Below are 8,405 nucleotides of genomic sequence, written 5' to 3'. Positions count from 1 at the left end.
TTGCATTTTCTCATCTCGAAATTCTGTTGAAGCTGAAGTCTGGATGACCAAGGCAAGTTCAATACAATCAATCATATCACAATATCCCAAGTAGAAGACACAATCTAGTCTCATATCACAATATCAATACAGTCAATAACATGTTCCTGTATCTGCGTAGTCATTATATCCACATTACTGATGATTACTTATCAAAAATGTCATTGTGTAAGTATTTTGTGAAAGCATCAACAGTATCTTCACAATCTCACTATTGAGGTATTTGGTCAAAAAATATTGTGACATTGTTGATTCGTCATAAGAAGTTCACAATGTAACTATTTCCAGCAAATTAATTTCAACATACAACGAATCTGCTTTGACCAAATATGTTAAGGAGAAAACGCGATGTTTTGCTTTTTCAGGGTTCCCCCCTGGTGGTTTGCATCTCCTCCCTCCTCACTGAAACTGCAAGCACTGTGCGTTTTGACTTTTGAGTACTGGTTTCTCGTCTGATGCACTGCAAACTGTGCTACAGCTTTTGGAGCTTGACCCCTCTGACATATCTGAAACTGTCCCTCTGTCCTGACTTGAACTCTCCACTAAAGCCGGTTTTGGGCAACACGGTCTTGCCTGGAGGTCTCACATAATAAAGCTGAAACAGGAGGAGGAGAAGGACTCGTTCAGACAGTAGGAGGACACAGGGAGAATTAGCTCGGCCTGCTGTGGGGTCCTCACAGATATCATCGGGGAAGAGGGCGTACAGCTCCACCGTAAGGACACCAGCTTGCTTTGATGTCTCCCAGTCACCTCATTTAACTCAGGATGGGAGGTAGAGGAGGGAGGAAGGGGGAGGCTGGTGGTGACAGTGAAGACCAGCGGTTTGATTAAACACTTCTCTGTTCTTCATCCCAGCTGTTTTAATTCAATGAATCAAGATTCTTTTATTTACTGTACCTCAGGCTCTTCCTTTTCAAATATGTCCTTGCTTTCCCTTTGTATTTTACAATAATTCCTTTTTTATAATTCATATTGGTTATATTTCATAGTATTGTATTGTTCTTTTCACCGGTTTCTATTTATCTCATTCTCTTTTATTGTAAAGTATGATTTATGAACATGTGTTAAGCATTTGTTCGCCCATTTAACTGAAGTTCTGCACAAAAAAAGTTATTCATTGGACGTTTGTGCGCCCGGCCTTCATGTTACACTCTCAGGCTCTTAATCCTCGTCCACAGAGGAGCAAAAAGCCCGATGTGAGCAGACAGATTGTGGGTGGAGAGCAGAGCCACACAGGATTACAGCGCAACAATGTTTCCCTGGTTCACTGGCGCTCCGCTGTTTTGTCTAGAACAGGAACACTGTTATGTGCTGAGGAGGTGGATGGTGGCATGTGTGTGTGAGAATACGACTCCGCCCGAGGACTTTGTTAATTGGTTAACTGACTAAAACAAAGTCAAACCTGTAGTTGCATGTTGGAGCCAAATGTTTTTTCAAAATAATTCAGAATATATAGAAAGCATGTCTCCTGGGTGTTTGTTTTGACTTGTGTATGTACTTGGTCAAAATTGTAGTTGGCAAAAAAAAAAGAGATAAATTGTATTCATGTTTTTGCAATAATAAAAGTTAGTTGTATCAAATGAATACCGACCGCCAGACAGGCATTTAAAGCTGAAGCTTGAATAAAAATAACTTTCGTCCTATTTGCTCAAACTGTCACTATATCCTGCCAGTGGTACGTGAGACCAGTGGTCTAAAACAAAACAGGTTCCTCTGCCTCTTCTTAGTGCTCCCAAGATTCTACTGAGCCCAAAGAAAAACAACCAGTCACAGCCGAGTTATCTCACCTATTGGTTTGAAGCCTTGAGTTTGGCGATTTGGCCGTCGCCATCTTGGCTTTTAGCAACCAGTGAATGGAAGTGACCATATTTGGACTGAGAAGTTCTGAAGTTCAGACACCGTATAAGGCTCTGGTAGCGACCTGTCAATCAGAAGGTAGCCCCGCCCTAAAGCATACCCTGCTTTATGGTCTGTTTGACTCTAAATGGACCACATCATGCTGTATTGAAGAAGACTTGAAACTAGAGATTGAGACCATAAACTCATGTTTACAATGTTTACTGAGGTAATAAATCAAGAGAGAAGTAGAGTAATTTCCTCATAGACTTCTATACAATCAGAGGAGTCGCCCCCTGATGGACAGTAGAGAGAATGCAAGTTTAAGAAACTTCTGAATTGGCTTCACTTTTCAGAAAATCATTATTAATTAGCTGGAGTATCATTATAGTTAATATTTCCTCAATAACAATTTTCAGTTCACATTACAGTACCTGTAAATTACATTTCAGAGCTTACACCTGCACCAGTCCGCTGCAGTTATGTGTATACCAGGAAGCAAAGGAAAAGAAACCGGAGACGGTAAAGTCACAAAAACAACAAAAAACCTCCAGGGCAGGATTTCAGTGAAGTCTATGATTCTAACACCAGTTTGGACAACTGGCAAACACGGGCGGGGGGGATATGTATCAGGCAGAGAGATCAGTGTTGAACTTAGCTCGTCATTATGATAATCAACCCCTGTTTTGGTTATAGATCTCAGACTGTTTTTTTTGTGGGGGGACCACACAGCTCAGAGGAAGTGCCTCTGGGGGGTACAATCTCACAGATTTCCTCCTGGGTTGAAGTGCTCACAAGCGGATCTGTGTGGTCTGGAGGCTCGGTATCTCGTACGCATCTGTGAGCTCAGATCCAGGTTTTCCACTCATACCCCTCGATGTTTTGTCTGTGGAATTATATTATTAAGAAGAGTGACAGATGGCTCCTTTTAAACACCAGATTCCCTTCCCTCATGACTTCTTTAAGGTGGAATGAACTGTGTGACTTTTGTTTTTGTACTCTTATTTGTCTTTGTTGTGGTTGTGTCACCCTCTCTAATATATTTCAATGTAACAATTTAAACTTATTATACAGCTGCGTTCAAAGCATGTAATGACAGCTTGAAGCCGAAAAATTGGAATGTAAATCTTATAAGTGTGTGTTATGTTTGGACTCTGCACAAAGGAATTGGTGAAATCATAGAAGATTTACAAAGCGAGTACAATTTATCGCAGTCATATATTACTGTAAAATTTAGGAAGAATGAGAGTGAGATTTTATAAGATAACAACCTCTTGCCAAAACAATGTTTTAGCGCTGAGATGCCGTGTGTACAGATGGAGCCGTCACTCAAAACAGATGAATCACTGTCCAAATCCCTCTTTTATGAGGCTGTGTCCTCTTGGCCCTTATCTTATATGTACAAAGCTTGCTCTAATATGAACGCACACACATGTTCTCAGAGGCCTTACATAATGTCTTCCTGCTGATGTGAACAGTGTGTTCACACCTTCGTGAGAGGCAGCTCCTGCCAAGATGATGCAAACGGCAACCTTTAATTAGATTTGACGCCAAGTGTTAGACGCCTTGTGATTATGTAATACATTCATATCATGTCAAAAGAATAGGTCAAGTGTAATGAGAATAAATGCTCACATACATGATGTTTGTACACAGATCAGTGATTGTACAGTATAGATTTTTTTGCTTTTTAAAACCTAAATCAGTGCAGGCTGGTCTCATCCAGTGGGTATCCCACAGGATCAATACTATTCATGAACCAGGAAGTATAAAGACCGCAAAATCCCACACTGGGGGGGGCAACAAAGAGCGATCCTTGAGCCATAGACTGCTGTTCGTTTCCCCATGTGAAATGATAAGTCAACGTTGATTTATTCACGTGACTTAAATACTTCAGTAACGGCAGTTCCGTAGTTATTTTAACCCAAGCAACGATCTTTTCCTAAACCTAACTAAGTAGTTTTGTTGTCTCAACCTAGCTAAGTAGTTTTGTTGCCTAAACCTAACTAAGTAGTTTTGTTGTCTCAACCTGACTAAGTAGTTTTGTTGTCTCAACCTAACTAAGTAGTTTTGTTGCCTAAAACTTACTAAATAGTTTTGTTGTCTCAACCTAACTAAGTAGTTTTGTTGCCTAAACCTAAACAAGTTTTTCCTTATTCAATGCGACGGTGACAGAGGATGTCGTATGTTGTACAGATGGTAAAGCCCTCTGAGGCAAATCTGTGATATTGAGCTATATGATTAAAATTTTTGTGAAAATCAATCACCCCCCTGGCTCTCACTTCATATTCACCAAACATCAGAGGGGTCTCTATCTTCTCATCTGACTCTGCAAGAGCTGCAGCTGTAGACCAGAAACTTCTTGCAAGATTTTTTGATTACAGAAACTCCATCTACTGTAGTAGTTCACTGACTACGAAGAAGTAAGTACCTCATACAACCACACTTCAAACAATCCAAACTATTCCTTGAAGGGAAGGTCCAAGTCAATACAAGTGTCTGAATGCCGACCATTACCAAGGATAAATCCAGTTTATTATGACTTGGCTCCTCTTTTTTAGTTTTGGCCATCATCTCGAACGGCTATAATAACATTGTACTCACTAAAGTGATTGCTGAGATCTGGAAACATGGCTATCACTTACATCACTACAATGGAGTTTGACATGACAAGAAACCCAAGCAGTGAAGCGTTTAGACGGGCTGTAAACATGGCAACAGTGTAGTCAGATTATCTCAACCGGGGAAGTGGTGGAATGTAATTTAGTACATTTACTCAAGTACTGTACAAAACAATAAAAAGGTCAAATTAAGTCACTTAAGCGATTGACAGAAATGTTAACAGGCAACTAGTTTCTATCATATTGTTTTTCATGTTTCTGATTTTCTTTTTAATTATTTTATATTTATTTGTAAGAATTTTGAGGTTTGTGCATTTGTTGGAAAAAAACTTGTTACGGCATCTTTCGTTATTTTAGAAATTTTTACACACCAAACAGTCAATCAATTAATGGAGGAAATAATCAGCAGATTAATCCATAATGACTGTAATCATAGTATATGATTATATAAGCTCCACCTCTAACTACAACAGTAAAATCCTGTTTTTACATTAATGCATGAGTTATAAAAATCTATTGATTTAGAGGGGACATTTTTCTGCATTGAGTGCTTCAACTTTGAATACTTGAGTACTAGGTCCTGATAATACTTAGATGCTTTTACTAAGTAACATTGGCTGATTGGCTCATTTGCGCTGAGCTATCATACGGCAGAGTTTCATAACCCAAACTATTACCTGGGAATGTTGCTGCTTTAATTCCCACTGGAGCCATGAAAATAATACTAATGGAAATCGTACTGACACGGGTCCTGAGCCAGGAAGTTGCCGGAGCGTCTCACATGGAAAATGAACTGTGGCTCCCGATGCAGAAATGGAAAATTGCAGGACCATTTATGGGTTGTGGTGCGGCGAGAAATGGGCTCTCGGTGCAATCAGAGATAATCTGAGATTCTCAGGTTCCTCAGGGTTTTCAGCTAATCTCCTCTCGAAACATTTAGAGGCTTGGACAGAGGGGGGGGGGGTTGTAAACAATCCTGTGAGAGATTTTTAAACAAAGCGCTCACCCTCAGAGCATTCATACCTGACGGAGTGAGTCAGTCTGGTGAGGCAAGCAAGGCGGATGCCAGGCCGGCTATTTTAGACTTTGCCTGATCTGTTCGTGAATGCGTGATATGCGGAGCGGATTCCTGTTTGATAGCTCTGGTGACTGAGAGAAAAGCTGCATCAATAGTGGAGGCATTCCTCCCCAAATGAAACCAGCATGTGGCTCACACTCAAAGTAATATGGAGAAATGCACCTCAAGGTGCCTGATAACCATCTTGTTTGTACGTTATTATGTCAGTCCTGGCAGGTCATGTGCCCTCAAAAGCACTGCTGCTTTACCACTGCACTTTACCTCAGCCAATGTCAGCATATAAAGTGATTACTCACTTCCACCGACCCACAACATGAAAAACACGGAAAGTTTGGCATTACAGACGTCCAAGCAAAACTCCTGTCAGCTCAGAGTGAGCGGTCGCCATCTCATACCTCCAAAGCCCTGGGCCTCTCTAGGAGGAAATTAAAGAAAGCCTGAGTCTCTAGAACACAGAACTCTACTGTATATATCTTGTACGGTAAATTCCATTTCACTGAACATCACACACTTAACATTTGTTGCATTCCTACACCACTCTATTCTAAAAATTGTACAGTCCTGTGCCTTTTATTCTCAAAGAAGTTGCTTGTTGCTTATACAGGGAGGGAAATGTATAGGACTCTTACCTGTGAAACCTTACAGTTGTGATCTAATAGTATAACCCTGCCCACTATGTTAGCAGACGCTGTACTGTATGTCACAGGACTGCAGTTTATGAGATAAAGGCTTTGGGTTTTGAAACATACTCCTGTAGTAACAGACAGAACAAAACGCCACTTTCAGCCCTGCTTTTGTTTTGTGTAAAACATCCCTGAGGGGAATCATTTCCATCATCCTTTTTTCACATAAATGTTTTAGTGAGCCATTAATTGCTGTCAAAGGCTTTTTTTTCTCTTTCCCACCATCACATGTCATCTCCTGAGGCGAAAGGAAATCCACGAGACAAAGTGATGCGATTTGTCTAAGAGAGGAGCGCACCGAGATGACAGCTCTTTTCGGCAGCCTGTGAGCGATGACTGAACAAGTTCTCCATCTGTCAGGAATGAGCAGAGCAGAGTGTATTTTGACATAAACATGGAGTCCTGGTTTTGATGGAGGGGGTGCTGTGAACCCGTTCGACCTTCGCTCGCCCACGGTTGCCCCCGAGCGCTATACTTTGCTGGTCAGATTTGGGTCTTGAGCTCATTGTGTTACTGGCCTTGGGTGTGGATTTGTTAACCCAATCTGAACGTTTCATACGCAGGGAGTTTCCAGTGCTTTCTAGCATCAAACCCACCGGGGGTGGGGGATAAAAGAGACGTTGTTGCGTTTAAGTAATACAGAAGCATTTAGAAGACACAGAGAAGCTACACAGCATGTAAGCCTCCACGCTTCTGCATGCTAATCACATAGACAATCCCTCTGTTATATTATCTCCAGCCTGTGTGGGGCTGTGTGGCCTTTTTACCATGCACGGGCCATGAGAAACTGAATTTGTCTCCCACATGGTCCCCCAGCATCGACAGAGGCTCCTCAACAAGTCGCACTGCGTTGTTGTGCTCTATGAAACAGGCTGCAGAGGGTGTTTTTTTCTCCAGCTGTTTTACTCACCTTTATCTTTTCAAAACATGTAAAACCTCTTTGCTGGCAAGGCCGGCAACATTCTGTCAGTTTAGACTGGCCTTTGTCCCAGCAACAGCAAACAGCAACATTTCCGTGTCAATGCAGCAAACTCGTGTTTCTTCCCAATCCTTGGTAATGGATAAAGCTGGATTAATATTTACATGATTGTTAGAGAAGTAGTCAACATTTTGGGGAATACGCTTCTTTGCTTTCTTGGTGAGAGTCAGATGAAATGATCCGCTCTCACGTCTGTAAACTAAATATGAAGCTAACGAGCAGTCAATTAGCTTAGCTTGGTATAATGACTGTAAACAGTCATAAAATCATCGTTCCACCTGATGAATGTAGGTCCAATAGTTGCTTTACTTTTACTTTCTCTTACTTTCACTTTGGTCTCCACTTAATGACATAGAAAAATATTGAACTTTTTAGCTGCTAAATGTTCACCGGCTAGTGTCTGTCTGTTGTTTGGTGCTAGGTAGTGTAGTTTACACTGCGTTTATCAGAGCTTTTTCACTCAATACTGCTGCCTGCTGCTACTGGAAACAAGGCTGATGAGTAAGAGTGAACCAAAACAATGAGCTGAACGACGCTAAAACTACAGAGCCCAGGGGTCATGCAGAGTTGGTCATTTTCTGTGGGATTGTCACTATGAACGACCCCTTTAACATTACACAGTCATTTGACCCATTGTGGATAAAATAAAAAGAATATATATTAATGAAGCTTTACTTTTCAGTACATGTCCTAAAATGGTAGAAAATTCAGAGAATTAGCTAACCTGGAGCGGACTGTGCTCGGTAATACTTAAAAAGAAAAAAGAGATAATCACATTACAAAGGGTTATAAGAATATTGGTCCAAATTTAGGTGAGTCAAGCATTTCATCACACAATTTTGATGATGAACTGAAATGCTGACTTCATTTTGGTGTTGCTGCATCATTTGGAACATCCACATGAATGAACGCAGTTCCTCTTATTCTGAATGCCAACCACAGCGTCTAACACTAATATGGATGTGGATTTTATTCCCAAAAAGTAACTGTTCAGCTCCATTACAGGGGTGAATTCTGCCACTTCAGCAGCTCATCGTCATGTTGGCTTATGTCTAGAATTTGGTGTCACTTCCACATTGTAGTAATGGTGACTGAGTCAGACCAGTCAGGGAAGTTTCTGCTTCCTCAATTTCATCTGATCCTTTTCGTCGGGAGCATAGAAATAGAAT

This window comes from Cebidichthys violaceus, unplaced genomic scaffold, assembly GCF_023349555.1.
Source record: "Cebidichthys violaceus isolate CVI_PGR_0920_01 unplaced genomic scaffold, fCebVio1.0.p SCAF_21, whole genome shotgun sequence".
NCBI classification, from domain to species: domain Eukaryota; kingdom Metazoa; phylum Chordata; class Actinopteri; order Perciformes; family Stichaeidae; genus Cebidichthys; species Cebidichthys violaceus.
The sequence above is the reverse complement of the archived record's forward strand: the minus strand, read 5'-3'. Positions refer to the sequence as shown.